Source organism: Anas acuta, chromosome 2, assembly GCF_963932015.1.
Source record: "Anas acuta chromosome 2, bAnaAcu1.1, whole genome shotgun sequence".
Lineage (NCBI taxonomy): Eukaryota > Metazoa > Chordata > Aves > Anseriformes > Anatidae > Anas > Anas acuta.
Window position 1 is genome coordinate 92118302 of NC_088980.1, and position 16128 is coordinate 92134429.

Sequence of the window (16128 nt, forward strand, 5' to 3'; positions counted from 1 at the left end):
CAGTGCTGCTAGAGACTAAATAGATTGAAGACTGGGCTACAACCTTGCCAAAGCAATAGTTGAATACAGAGGTTGTCCTCATTCACTTCATTTTGAAAAGTTACTCAGAAAGGTAATCATCCCCACTGGTGGGTGAGGAGTTATTTCTCCATTTAGGTGTCATTTTATTTTTGCCTTGCAGCTTGCCTGTTAGGCACTCAACCTACAGTGGGGCAACACCTGACCTAAGTGGCACTGGATGTTGCAGCATGGTGTGAGAACTCTGATGGCTTCCATGAGCAAAGAAGGAGAACATCAGTCATGTGGATGCCAGAACCTAACAGGAGGTAAGTTTGTGACATGCTGACACATGTGGACACTGCTTCTTTTCTCACTGCAGATGAAGGGATGGACAGCCTGGGCAGCTGCCTGTTCATCATAAACCCAAAGCCAGAAGGTACCTTACCTCCTCACCATCACTGCCTGCTTGCAATCTGATGTAAGCTCTGGAGAGCTGCCTGGGGCTAAACATGGCACAAGCTTGTACTCAGTCTGAAGAGGACAGTAGTTAGTGAAAACATCTCGGCCACTAAAATAACTAGTATAGTAACTGGAAGAGAATTGGTGGATTGGATGGTTGATAAATTTAAATGGAAAGGTTAAAAAAAATCTGTTTTTTTTTTTTTTTTCCTAAATACTGTTAGGGGTTATAAATCATGTAGTAATTATACAGATTAGTTATGACAAAGGAGTGTAGTCCAGAAGTAGGAAAATTGATAGTTAAGGATATGGTTAGTTTTTACTGCACTGCACCAAAAAAGGCCATTGCAACATAAATGCCAAGTGAATTCTCTAAAACTTGCAGTTGTTTTCATGATGTTGGTGTTGCTCAGTACCTGCACATAAAAAGCAAAGGCTAAATAATGCTTGTATCCTGACCTTTGTAGTGCTTTTGGTGAGTTCTGCAGATGTTATATGGCACTAACTATGGCAGACAATTAACAAACTCATTTGAAGTTTTCAATTTAAAACTATAGTTGCCATGAATCACCCCTTAACATATACCTACCTTTGTTACATTTTCAATGTAGGTCTTAATTGTTTAAATATTTGCAGAAAACCAGTTTATTTTTAGAAATATCATGTCAGCCTGAAGGCATATTTTGTGACTATCACTCCATTACTTTTTCAGATACCAAGGTCTCCTCAGGAATAGCAAATAAGCTCCATTACTCAGCTAGAATTAATAGAAAACATATACATATATATATATATATATATATTTTAAAACACCTCTTCATGGAAATATCCTGACATAACTCAAAATCCAAGAAAAATATTCTTATCATTCTGAAACCTCGTGAATATTCTCTTCTGTAATATGTCATGTTGGTTAACAAAATTTGTAGCTGGCATCTTCCTATGACATCTTGTTAACTGACATTTTTCCTAATATAAAATGGCACATGTACAGAATCTGTAAATACCCATGATAACCAAGTAGATTGAAAAATTATCATATCAACACTTCACCTTTCAATACTTCTTCTGGATGATCATGTTTGAAGGCCAGAAAATAGCAAAAGACTTGTCTTTTATCCTATTGACTCTTACGGCTACAATTAGTTTAATAATAAAATACTGTCAGATTTAACTTGAAAGTTCTGAGCTACTGTCTTGAATAAAATGATTTTTTTGGGGGAAAAAAAACAAAACAAAAACAACAAGGATAAGATCAATGAGGCATACTTGAGATTTCAAAAATAGTATTGTGCTTCAAGAAGCATTAAAATATGTTTAGACTAACTGTGAATCAACATTGTAAAAACTGAATACTTGTTGCTAAAGTCTTTGATGTAGTCTGAGCTATTCAAGCCAACACTGAACAAAGTTTTCACATGTGAAATGAGGCAGGAGTTTTTTTTTGTTTTTTTTTTTTTTTTAAATCCAAATAAAAATAAAATACTATTGATGTGTTTGTTTCAGCAAAGTTTTCCTCAGGGCTTAGGTATAGTTTCTTGTCTAGTAAGAGAGGTGAAAAAAAGTCAAATCCTGTAATAATCCAGGTAAGGAACTACATCTGGAAAGCGTGCAAGAAAAATAATATTCTATGGTTTTATCCTGGGATAAAATATAGGGGATGATGTAACGCCACCCACTTAGACTGAAGATGTATCTGTTCTTTCTTATACTAGGGAATCAAATATATATTTTGCAATTAATGGATAAATTACTTTAATTGCTTTTTTTTTTTTTTTTTTTTTTTTTTTTTTTTCCTGCAAAAGGGGGCAAGAACTTAAACATTTCTCTGACTCTTGAAATTTATGAACTTATACACACAAGCACTACTGGTCAAATTACCAAACAACATTTAAAAAACAGTGGTACCAGGCAAAAATACTTTCTTGGTGAGAAAACACAAGGTGGTCATCATTACCAACAGCCCTGGGTCAAAGTAGCCAATACAACTGCTGCATGCAGCAAAAAGACTGCTTAAGTGTCAGCTTAAAAGGTAAAGATAGTCTGTTGACCTAAGCATTTCTAAAGTTTAAACAGAAATCATTCCAATTAGATAAAACAGCACTAATAACAGACGTGTTACAAATTATTTTTTGAATGGAATCTTATCTTCAAGACATATAATAATTATAAATATTTTGAATAGTTTGAAGAGACCATTTTATTCCATTGTTAAAGTAAGTTAAATGAAAGATGAGACCAAACTGAATGATGTAATTCTTGAAGCCCTCGGTTCTCAAGTCTGATTTATATATATGTTGCAAATCAGCTAAATTGGAAAGGAGAAAGATAAGAATTTATAGATGATTCTGTCTTCTGCCCTTTTGCCAGATACCATGGTCAGTAACCAGCAGGGATCCTTAGTGCTCCTAAGCATTTTCAGTTTCCTACTCTAGGAAGGGTTACTTCAAAGCTCCTAATCTTCTGCATTTATTTTTTACGGCAAAAAAAATACAGATGGCAGTTACCGGAAGGATATGAATTACTCTTGGAAAGGATTGGGAAGCACAAATTTAGGAGTTAGGAAAGTGGTTTGACAAGTCTGGAAGATGGAAATAGGAAGGAAAAGGTGAAATATTATTTCAGCAATAGTGTTAGAAACAGCAAACAGCATTTTTTTTTTTTTTTAATGGAGGATGTTGATATCTTCCTTACCTTTCTGTCTCATTTTAGAAAGATTTTTACTCTGAAGTTTTCACTAAAGTCACACAGTCACAAGCCCTATGAGAGAAATGTCATTGGGCTGTGCTACAGCAGTTTTCTCTTGTGCCTCTTATTTTTTTGCCTGGAAGCACAGGAGATAAAAGACTAACCTTAAGACGATAGTGCAAGTCAATAGTAAGGTCCTGAATGAAGTGGGAGACACAGTGCTTACAGTCCCTGCTGGACAGCAGTCAATATCAGACATCACACTTAAACTGTCACAATTTGACCTGACAATCCTTTTTCAGAAGGACCAGAAATAGAGCTAGCCAAGTTACCTTGCATTTCTGAAGAAGGTCAGGTGCAGGTCACTGGCAGTTGGAAGCGTGTGCTAAGGATGTCTGGTATAAGCATGAACATTTCTAGCTTGCATAAACATAAATGTTAAGATGCATAAGGAATTGTTACTGCATAGTTGGAACAGGAGCACAGTTAAAAGATCTTTATAAGGAACAAAGAGAGATGTTTTCTCTGTTCATGTGAAAAAAAAAATTACTGGAAGAAAAAAAAAAAGGAGACTTATATAGTCAGCAATATATGTTCTAAAAATGCAATTTCCGGATTAATAACAAAGACACTGTTCTAGTTCACTAGTTCCTTTAGGACGTGCGCTTTTGACCCATGCAACATATTGTGCCCCATGGCTCTTAGCTGAACTGTGACTTAACTGTGCCTATTTTTTTTAAATGTGTGATGTCTATTAAAACTAGCTGGTGCTTGTACCAGCACCCCAGTGGAAATGAAAGAGATGTCTCAGTGGACTGTCCATTGGTTAAATATTAAAGGATCAAACTTTAATATTTAAGTGTGTATGTAGTATATTATATAAAACAAATTCCCATCTGAATATTAAAAATTTTTACTTTAATCTCAGGAAACCCAGCATTTCCACCCCTTAACTCTAATTAACCAGATAAAACAGTATTTCAAGAATACATCTCCTATGAAAAGAGTCAGGTTTTTCTGTGATTATATATATCTTTGCTCCAAGGCACTTATTAATTTGCTTAAAAGTCCATGCATCATTTCACAGATTGTTTTAGCACTTGTCATCTTATCAGTCCCCGTCTGAGTAAGGCACACTTGAAAAAAATGGAGTGAAAGATTAAGTATTCCTGCATGCTCTACATTATAAATATAACTGTCTTCATTTTATAAATGAGTTACCATAAAAACAGAGCAGCAGAGGAGGGTGAGAGGTGATGGAGCACAGTGAAAGATGGTGGGCCTGACAAATACAGCTGGGGAGAGAGTCAGAGGCAGCAGCCAGATAGACAGAGTGGGAAATCTCTTATTCCCCTGCAGTTGAAATACTTCTTCACTCAGCTATTTTGTGTTTCGTGTGCCAGGGAACAGGAGGAATGGGTGGTCTGAAAGGGCAAGAGGTGGCAGTGGGACAGAAGAGGCATTGCCCCAACAGTGAGGGCTGCCCTACCAAGGTGAGCAGAGTGATGGGGACAGCAATCTGCCAACCCCATCACCCTGATAACCCCATGTGGTGAAGCAGGTTCAAGGATAGGGCAAGGGTGTCCTCTCCTTGAAGTATCACAGTAAGATGGAAACAGAAAAGCAAGGTCCTCAAGGTGAGCAAAACTGAGGCCCAGCTCTCCAAAATATTTCTTCACCATCTTGATATGCAACATTGAAATCATCAAAATCTCTGCCAAGCTACCATTTGATTGGTTGAGTGTTTAAGACTTGTAGTTGGGCCAACGACAACACACAGCTGAAATGCTGAGGCCAACCTGTGAGTGAACCCTGCCTCAGCCCACACCTGGGTTTTTGGTTAGATCTAAGTCTAGTCTGTATGGCAAGGGCTTGAATTTCACCTTCCTACATGTCAAGTCAGTCCTCTAATCACAGGTTGTCTGCTCACTGTCTTCTCTCAACATGGAATAGTTCACAGACAGTGGAAAAGCCTCACCAGGAGACCTGGCAGGTCTGCAAAGACTGTGGAGAGGTACTTGATCATGAGCAAACTGGCTCCAGAAACAACATGCTTGCATCATAACTGCATTTCACTTAGGTGAATCAGCCTTGTGTACTTAGATGACTGTTTGGGGTCTGGGTCACATCCACCTTTTTACTTATTGGTTTCTATGTCATGGGATCAGGCATATTTCATCCATTGTCACTGAGATACAGCCATCAAAGATACAGCCTTACACACCAAAGTGTCCAGAATGAAGGTGGGAAAAAAAAAGCATTTAGGAACCTTAGAGACTGTGCAGAGGCATATGGAGTAAGCGTATGCCTACTTCCAATTCTTTATTCTTCAGCTGTGGCTGAATTAGGGAGATACTTGCTCAGCTGATTTCTGATTTTTTTTTTTTTTTTTTTTTTTTTTTTTTTTGTCAGCCCTTCACTCTTGCCGTTCATTGCCTGGGAAATTGTTTTTGGGCTGAGTAATCCATGAGGATACAGGGGGAAAAATGTTGGCTTTGCAACATTTACGTGCCTTTGAGAATCTGGGCCCAAAGGCTTAATCCTACATCATCAAAGTCAGTAGAAACTTCCTGAAGTTAGAATGGGAAATTGAGGTAAGAATGTGAATATGCTCTTTTATAATTTCTTTTTCATAATTTCTGTTGATAAAAAGACTCAGAGTAGTAATTCTTCTTTGATGCTTCTGCTGTAAAATCAAAGTTCAAAGGGGCTGGTTTGGCTCTGTACAATGCTCTGACATTTTATCCTTGTTCTTCAGCTGCACAATCATAGGAGCAAATTGAACAATAGAGAAAATTGAAAATAAATGTCATGAAAATCTTATTAATTTCACTGGGTGCTTGGCTTATCATAGAAACTTAGCTGAGGAATCAAAATTAATCAGTTTGAGTGAAAGAGTGGAGTGCAGGTGGAGGTATGGAGAGGAGGAAAGGGCAAAATGGAAACAGAGGAAAATAGAGAGGAAGGGATGCAATATAATAGCACTTCTTTTTAGTTGGGAAGAAGAATTTTGCTCTGAAAAAGACAGGATGAATCTTTGTGATTTTTTCCTAACAAAAAAAATATCTATGGATGCAACCTGTTTTGCTTACAATTCAACGAGGGAGACTCAAGCTATTATTTTGGAGTGTTACCTTTTCTCTGCCACCACTGAAATAGCCAAATGATTGAACAGAAGGTTTGGAAACTTATTACAGATAATTATTAAATAATCTGTTGTTAAGAAAGTTTCTTGGTCTGACACCTGTAGATTAGATACCAGGCATTTAAGTGTTGTGAAATCTGTCTAATGTGATTGGATGTTCACACTAGAAATTGCTGTATTTCTCTGTATTGCTCTAAGCTCTTGGTGTCAATGATGTCCTGTTCTAAGGAAAACTGTGCATGAAATATTTTCTGCTTAGGAAGATGTTTCTTTTTATCAAGTTTTTAATTGTTGCCTTCCAGTTTTATGGCAGTTCCATTTACTCTTATGTAACAGCAATTCTCATGTTAACAGCAATTTTGCCAACGTAACTACAGCTGAATCACCACTCTCTGACCTCCCTACTGGGAGGTCAGAGAGTGGTGATACTGAAGCTCATTTTTCACTGAGAAAGTTAGGTAAAATGGTTTGTCTGCAGGCAAAAATGTCTGAAGAAATTTTGATTAAGTTATTTCTGCAGGTTTCCTACTCAATTTTTTTTGAAAATTTTTGTTTGAGAGATTTTTTTTTTTTTCCATGCAGCTGGAAAGGAGGAATTTTGAGTTTTAGATTTGAAAATTTTGATTTGTTACTGAGGGAACAGATAGATTGAAGAGGTAAAATAGAACTGAATAAATAATGAGAAAAAAAAAGCACAAACAAACAAACAAACAAAAAAAAAACACATGAGGAAATGGAGAAAGCAAGAACATCTGAATGAAGAAGAGTAAGGGTGTCAGGACTATGAGAATTCATGTATTCAACAGAGCTTCCTTCCACAGCTGGAAGAAGTGGATATCTCAAGGCATTCCTCTCCCCTCCCCAGAAAAAAAAAAACACACTTAAAGAAGGTATACTTTACCAGAAAATAACCCACAGCGATTTTGCATACTGCAGTCCAAAATATAAAGTGACATATATTGAATATTCTAATGGCAAGTATAAAAGAAAATGGCTCAGTCATGCTATCATACTCAGGATTACCTTTTAAGAAATACTGAGCTGAGAAAACTTGTGTTGTTAAGGGAAGCTTTGAAAAATTATACTGTTCAGTGTCAACCTTTCAAGATTTGTTAGCTTTCAGCAAGGTCAGAGCAATCAAGATGTGGAAGCCCTTTTTTGATAAATAACACATCATAATCATAAGAAACATGTCAAAGGTTTAAATTAATCTATTATAATGAAGAAACATTTTTAAAATTAATTTTTAGATATTCCCAAATTATGTAGCAGCAGAAGATCAGTTCTTTAAAATTTTGAGTGCATATTGCTTTTGGAAAGACAGTGAGCAATCAGAGCCATATATATAAGCCATGCTTCTTATTTAACTATGAACTGAAAAGCTCCATCTCTTAATTGAATAATATATTGATAATATATTATGAATATGTAACTTTTATGTTACCTTTCTGCTTTTGTATTATGTTTTCCTAAAGAAAAAAATAGGGAATTTAATGAGGTCTCCCAGCCTTTCAACAACAGGGAAAGTATCACTATCAGATTAATAACTGGAATGCAGCTGGAAGTTCCCTCTGTCTGTCAGTAATTTAACTTGGCTAATCTTTTGTAGGTACAAACTACTATGCAGCCAATAGGATACAGCTAGAATTAGTAAGACCTATGAAGAAATTCCACACTGTGTGATACACATAATAGGCTTAAACAGATTTGGCTTAAAAATAAGTTGTTAATTGACAGCATATGACTGCCTAAAATCACACAGCTGCTTTGCAAACCATTCAGACAAGCAGTTCTAAATTAATACACATCTAATTCATTATTTATGTAACAAATTATCTCCTTTCACAGTTAACAATAAGGAAAAGCATTTCCAAATGGGTCATCACTGTAATTGGCCATAGAGTTATGCGGGATGCCATTTTCAAGGGATGAAAATGAACTGAAAGTTATTTTGAAAAAAAAAAAAAGAGTTCAGATAGGAGCTGGCCCTCATCTCCCATCTAAAAGAAAAGGAGCATAAATAAATAAATATTTCTCCAACTGCTTAGCTATATTTATTTTCCATGGCCTCCCTGCCTACAGCAACACGGATGTCCCCTGAGCTCTTGAACCTGTTTATTTCCCATCCGCTACCTGTCCAATTGAAGCAGCACTAATTATCCCAGAAGGCTTTGCTCCTGTCAGTTAAGGCAGAAAAAACACTCAAAGCCTTCTGGAGATGCATCAAGGCTATTGTAGGCAACAGGTTGTGGAGCTCTTGGTTGGTGAAACACAGCTAAAACCTGGAGTCACAGCCTGGAGCTGGGGAGGAGCATCAAAGTGGAGGGGCAGGGGTAGTACTTCACCTACGTAATATGCAGCAGTATCTGAGAAACTCATTATTACAAACATGTGCACATCTGACCTAATTACAGTTAGATTTATGTCTCTTCTGCATGTAATTTATATTGCTTTGTTCCCTATGTTGCTGAATGTACCCTCCATAATTTGTACCTATCCCTCAAGATCATTCTCTGTAGGTCTGCTTCAATAATAATTTTTCATAATTATTTCATTTTTTTTTTTCAATAATATATATATATTTTCATAGCTCATACATTTTCCTGTTCCAAGACTCTCCTGGGTTTGTAGTTCTGGAGGAGAATTCTGTAGTTCATCTGGGAATAGTTCAGATACATGTTCACCCCATGATGTGTAACACTGACACTTGAGGTTCTGCTGGCAATCACCCCACTAGTGTTCTAAACACTAAATCAGGTATTTTATCAGAATAGGAAAAACAAGCAAACAAACAAATGAACAAAACTAACAAATTGAAAAAATATAATGAAATTGTAAAAACCTTCTTTTCACTTATTCTTGGAAATATAAAAGCTACTTCATTTACTCTCTCTCTACATAGGACTTATCTAAACCATGGAATCCAATCTTATCTAAATCATGGAGTTCAGGTGGATGGGGCCAATGTGCCAGAAGCCATCCTACCCATGAGCAAACCCATGAAGAATTAAGAAATGTTTCCATCTTCCTTACTTGACTGCAAACTGAGGGACAGGGCGGATATGAAGAGGATAATAAAACACTCTCAGCATAGCAGTGTCATATTTTTACCTCCTGTAGACTCTGGAAAAAAAAAAGGAAGAGCAGATGCTCCTATTGGGGCAACTACTCTGGGCCTTAGCTCTCAATCTGACAAGAACCAAATAAGGAGTGAAGTGTGTGACAAATGAGAGGCACAAAAGTATTCATGCAGGAAACTTGCAGTGTTCTGGGATTCACTCCCTTCATATAAATTATTCATTTTGTAGCTGGAGACTCTGTTTATGACATGTGTAAGATTGGCACTAAAATATCAGATGGACCATGTGATTGTAGAGCTAGTTGGAAAATGAGAATTCAAGTTCAGTGGAAAAAAAAATGTGGAAGATCTGAAAATTTGCTTTCATTCCATATGGGGGGAAAAACAAACAAACAAACAAAAGACTTCATAACATTTTTTTTTCTTGATATAAAACCTAAAACAACATCTATCCTCAGAATAGCAATATGGCATTCATGTGAAACCAAATCCTGGCTCTGCAGTGAAATTCCTTCTGTTTGATATAGACAGGAATTTACACCTGTGACTTCCAAGTTCAACATTCACTTGGGGACTTCTGTTTTTCTCTCTAATTTGGATCAAAAATTTAATCCCAAATCCAAGGGAAAATACTGAAATTAAAAGACTCCTGGAAAAAGATTTGTTTTTGATGAATTTGGTATTTCTGAATGAAAAAATTAGAATTATTTGTTGATATTGCTTGTGCAGTGCTATTTTTGCAGTATTTGTGATATTTTTGCTCAGAAGTCAGTCTAGCTCAGAGATTAGCAACACTTAATAACATCTGTTCCTATGATAAACTTAATAAATAAATTACATATTCTTTGTTAGCTCCTGTTATTGTTGTCTTTTTTTTTTTTTTTTAAATAACAATGTTATTTTCCTTCTTCATCTGGCCGGTTTTAAAAATGTTGTTTCTCCTGGGTTAAAAGTGGACTGTGGGCTAACATTGGACAGAATTATTGTGCTGAAGATGAAGCATAAGTGCTGAAGTACATATGGTCTCTTCAAAAGAATATTATGAATTTCTTGCCCTACCATGTATATCACTTCTAATAACAATACTTTTTTTTTTTTTTTCTCAGTGTTGCTCACAGTATGATGCTGTGTTTTGGTTTTATTTTTCCAATACATAAAAAGCTATACTATAGCTTTTCAATATCACCTCACTAATGGCATTGGACAATAAAGTTATACAGAAAGAGATATTTATAGAAGGAAATATTTAATGAATGGCATTTAAGATGTTTTTATGCTCAGCTGCACATTCTGGCCACCCTCTTTGTCATACAGGAGGTATAAAAGGATGAAAAACGCGTTCACAGTTCAGCAGCACCCATTTGTATGATTAATCCTATTCAGAGAGGTAAACAGACAGCCTGGGCAGGATATAGGAGGCATCTGTGGTAGAAACCTTTGACCTGTCTCTGACTGCACTGTATTGACAGTAGCGTAGATAGAAATAAAGGAGGAAGCTACCTGAAAGTGAAGCCAAAGGGGTACCAAGCAAGAAGTAGAACAGTGGGTCAAGGAACAAGTGCTGATTTCTAAATGAAGGAAAAGCTGTCCTGCAGGATAGACTCACATGTGCTGAATGATGCCAGTCCTTCTGTAATAAAGCAGTGGGAAAATACACCTCATTGCTGAATGATGATAGTTATCTGACTGGTTCATGAGTTCATCCTATATGATTATCTTGACATGGTTTCTTGGTAATGCAAGGGCAGATTTTGCTACAGCATTTTGTTATAATTTGCATGATGATCTACATAAAAATCTGTTAAGCTGCATGCTCTCCTAACTTGGACATGTCCACAGATGGTTATGTTCACTGAAACATGCAGTTTCATATAGTTTCTCATGGTTGGTCTATCAGGATTTAGGACAACAAAAAAACCCTGAACAAATCAGCAGTATTAGCAACGAAGGAGTTCAACAGCAAAGCCAAATTTACTTCCAGGGAAAAGTACAGAAAAAAAAGAAGACTTTTGTGTATTTTTTTTTTTTTTTTATGGGCAATGCCTGAAACACTAGGACAGCTGTTAAAAGATGTTAAAAAACTCTTCTTGTTTTACAAGCACTGAAACTCCACTGAGAAATTAGAGGAACAATCTCCTTAAGCCCTGAACCAAGATGCTGAAGATAACACAGAAACTAGCATCACAGATCTGAGCATCCCAGCATGCACATTTAGCTTTGGAACTGTAGGCATTTGGTTAATTACAGACAGCACCATACATGAGCCACACTATATCATCTCCCACTGGTAGGCAGTGAGCAATGCCAGCCAACAGATTTGGTTGTGGTATGCTGCCAGATCCTCTTCAATGGGAGAGAAAACCAGCTCTGTTGTCCAGCATCCTGACAGAAAATGAAATGTGTCTTAGGGAGACGGACTGTGAGGGAGGGAGCTTAAAGTGGAAAAAGGCCAAGAAAATCTCTAAAATTCAGCCCTTGTGAAGCAAGGAATTGGCAAAGAGAAACTAACAGTCTGCAGAGATGGTGCATCTCAGTGTTTGCAGAAACTGTGCAAAAAAGTGTTTGTATCATCAAGTTAGCAGAAATAGAGGTTACAGATAAGCTTAGGGATCTGCACTGAACACAAACCATGAAACATCACATTGACAATAAGTTATAAAACATTACAAATGACTGCAGCCTGGTCACACGAGTAATTCAGGGCTAAAAAAAAAAAAAAAGTTTGCTGTTTATGTTAAGAATGAGTTTTTGCTTGTAAACTGTACAAACCAACTTGCACAACTTGTGCCACATCATTTAGCATGTACTGTTACACTGTAATTTCTATGAATAGTGGATTATCCCAAGAGCTATTCCAGTATTATTTATGCTTTTGAGAAGAATTATTGCCTAAAGATGCCTAGGAATTTTGCATAAATTATTTTAAACTAATTCAACAAAATCAAACCAGACTTTGGAAAAACATCATTTGGAAATGTTTGTGTGGAATGAAGTCCATTGGACTGCTGCCTGGCTTCTCAGCTGTTGATCTAGTGAACACCATGTGGGACCAAGGTGAGGATTTCTCTGAGACTGGATTATCCACCACGTTTGGACAATGTTGTCAAACTCAGTGGAGGAAAGACAGAAAGCTTCAAAGTGCACTGTGAATGAGGGATGTCTGCCCTGGTACTGCAGATGCTGCTGCAGCTCTCTGGGACACAGCCTCTCTGGGACACAGCCTCTCTGGGACACAGCCTAATGTTTCAAGATGGGCAGGTTATCCCTCTGTTGTCAGGGAGTTTCCCAGGCTCCTGCAGCCTCAAGGATTGCCTGGGGAGCTGCTCTCTGGACCTAGGTGAGCACAAAGACTCCCCAGGAGCTAAGCAAGCTGTGTGTCCCATATCATTTAAGAAAAATAAAAGAGAAATAATTTAATTTTCCCTTAAGAAACAGACCTCTCCACACTCTTCAGCAATGTATTTTGCCATCTGAGCCCTGAACTGGAAGGTATTGTTATTTTTGTATAAAGTGCCTGGGGTGGGGGGACTTTTCTCATGGAAGTGCAGTGCTGAGTTTTGATTGCTTTTACTCTGAGGCAATATTCAGAGACAATATTCAGCTTATCTTCAAACAGATAACAATAACAGGATGGTATGCCAATTGCAAGAAAAATTCAGCCAGCAGGAACTGCTACTGCCTCTATCAAGGAGCTGTTGGCTTCTGAAAATCTGGTCCAGACTGAATCTAGGAGCCCTTAGGGAATGGTCCAGATCAAAAGGTGTGAAGGAAGCCCATGGATTTATTAAACTGTGTTACAATTTTGAGATTTTTATGCTGGAAGTCCTGTTAGCATTTGACCCCCCCCCCCCCCCCCAATGATTCATTTACAGACTTCTGGAAATGGAAAAGAACACTTAGATATACTCTTTTCAAATGTCCCCAGCTCTTCAAAGTGGTTAGCAGTAAAAAGCCTCATAAAGAAGTATAAGAAGGAAACATAGGAATAGCCTTGATGCAGAGCTTGCATCCTGTGTTTGCCAAAATTGAAAGAAAAAGAAAAAATAAACAAAACCCTAAGAAGCCATGGGAGTAAACATCATCAAAAGGAGCTACTGGTTGTGTTCTGGGAAGTGGAATGATGCCATCAGCTCACCATTGACTACAGCTTGGTGTGCCTTTTACTTAAGTTGTTAAAAAGTATCAAGAAGAGCCTAAGAGATTATACAAGAGGTAGTGCTGTTGACACTCCAGGACAGTAACTGCTGAAGCTGGGTGGAAATTCAGTTGCAAAACCTAATTTCATTGAAAAAGCCAGTAACTTCTGCCGGAAACTTCTCTGATTTGATGAACATCTCCTTATCTTTGCCTTTACCAATGGCATTAGTACCTGAACATCCTGTGCTTGTACTTTTTTTTATACAATCAGCAAATGTTCCTAAAGTAGATACTGTGATTGCTTCATATACCCAGACAATTCTCCTCACTCCTTTCTAAATGATCAGGTCCTACCAGATTTTTTTTTCCTTAGTTAGGTGACTCACTGTGACTTTCCATTATTTAATTTCATCTGATTTTATTAAAGTAATACTTCCTGAAGAGTCCTGATTCTTCTCCCTATTGACAGTTCTTCTCCACATTCTGTCATCAGTATATCTAATTAGCTCAATTCTACTTCTTGTGCCAAGACAATTAATGAAAATGCTGAACAGATAAAAAAGCATATCCAAGAACCAATCTATAAAAAACACCTATACTAATCCTCACTCTACCCAGATACATCCTCTTTCAATAGTACTCATTGACTCATTGCCCTCTTCCTTTCACCTACTACTTAGTTTAGAGTTTTTCTACTTATCATTATCTTTTCCTGCTTAGCTAATAACTTCCCATGCTGAGCTGTACCAAACACTTTGTAGCAATCTGGGTCACTGTGTTGTATTTCCTTCTCGCTTTCTTTTTTAAAGGATCATCTCTCTGATTAAAGAAGAATATATGGTTTTAATATTCTTTGCAAAATTTAACACAGCATTATTAATTTTTTAGTGGTCATTTTACCATATTTTTCTGAACTCTAAAAGACTTCTTTTCCCCAGTTCTTAAGATTTTTATTTATTTATTTATTTATATATTTTAAAAGACATGGAAGACTTTCCTAGGTATAAGATTTCACCAGTTCTGTAGGGTACAAATTCCAGGTGATTTTCTCAAATCTACTTCTTGTCCCTTGACACAAGCAAGCATGCCAAGTGCTTCACAAAATATCACAATATTCAGCAGTGCAATTGGCAGTTATTGACAGTCTCAGTGGAGACGACAGTGACTAGATTGGCAAGGAAAATGAATTAATTTGTCATTCTGAGTAGATCTTCTGTAACAAGGTTAAAGGAATTTGGCAGCTCATAATTGGAAATCTTGTTTTTTGCTGGCAGTACTCTATACGGTGAAGGCTTCAGAGTTATCACTGGTGCTTATTACAAATTAAACAGATAAAAATAGCCAAGAAATATCAATTCTGCTAATGAGAAACAAACAAACAAACAAAAGTGAAGCACAATTTGATTTGGAATTTACTATTTCTTGTATAACTTTCTCATCCTTAGTTTGGAGAGAACTCTGTAATACGAACAATGCTTTTAAATCATCCCTCAATTGTTTCTCACAAGTACAATGTTTGAACTGGCAATTTTATGGGTCAGAGGGAGGTTTTGCCAGATGCACAGATTTCAGTGCTTTGTGAACAGCTACTGAGTTTAGAAATGTGGCAACAGATTTTTTTGACAGTATCAATTAGATCTTCTATCCATTGGGTCTTGCTGAGAAGGTGGTTGTCTAACAAGCACAGTCTGTACAGCATGCAACATGGGCAATTCCCTTTGGTGGCCTTATAGGAAAGTTTACAACCATTTTCTTTCACAGGCTGTATACTTGCAAATTATTTTCTCAATTCTTAAAGCACTGCTAAAATACACATGCATTTGTTCTGTAATTTACATCACGTCCAGTGCCAGCATATGTGATGTTTCCATCTCACTGTGTAATAGCAAATGGTAGAACTGGAATGGCATTATTCCCTGTAGAAATTTACTTTCCTCTCAGGTTGGCTTACTTGGAAAACAAATTTACATCCTTTACAGTTTTAAATGCAAAATTTCGGTCAGTTGTCCTTTAAATGAGTTCCTTTCCTGGCCCTTTTTTTTTTTTTTTTTTTTTTTTTTTTTTTTCTGGAGGGCAATTTTCTTTTCTGTCCCTGGGTACTCAGTATCTTTTTGGAGAATCCCTCTGACTCTTTATTTCCTTTTAGTTTCTTTTTTGTTATCCACTGCACCTTTTCTGTTATTGAAACTTGCTTTTTCTGTTTTTCCCCACAGTCCCAGGCTACTTTCGGGTCTACCAGTCCTCTCAGTCATCGTCACATGTTCTTTCCCTGAAACATAGGTTTCTGCATTTTTTCTTTGCCTTATTGTATGCATCTTCCCTCTCTCTCTCTCTCTCTCTCTGTGTCTCTCTCTCTTTCTCAACTCCCAGACTTTGAAGACTGAGTTGAAGACTGAACTTCTCCATGCCTGTTTTCCTACCAGCTGACACCCTGCCTCCTTAAAGCTGGAACCAATGCATGCATGGTAAGAATAAGAAAAAACAAAGATCTTATATAATATCACAGAATCACAGAATTTCTAGGTTGGAAGAGACCTCAAGATCATCAAGTCCAACCTCTGACCTGACACTAACAAGTCCTCCACTAAACTGTATCACTAAGCTCTACATCTAAACGTCT

General features: G+C 37.0%; 1 long non-coding RNA gene across 1 annotated transcript in view; it reads left to right on the top strand.

Annotated features, from left to right (window-relative positions):
- LOC137850808 (uncharacterized) overlaps positions 1–5735 on the top strand; it is a 65538-nt gene extending 59803 nt beyond the window's left edge. The window contains exons 2-3 of the long non-coding RNA XR_011092825.1: positions 182–326; positions 5560–5735. This is a non-coding gene — a long non-coding RNA (uncharacterized lncRNA). The remainder of the gene's footprint in view (positions 1–181; positions 327–5559) is intronic.
- Positions 5736–16128: the final 10393 nt, after the last annotated feature.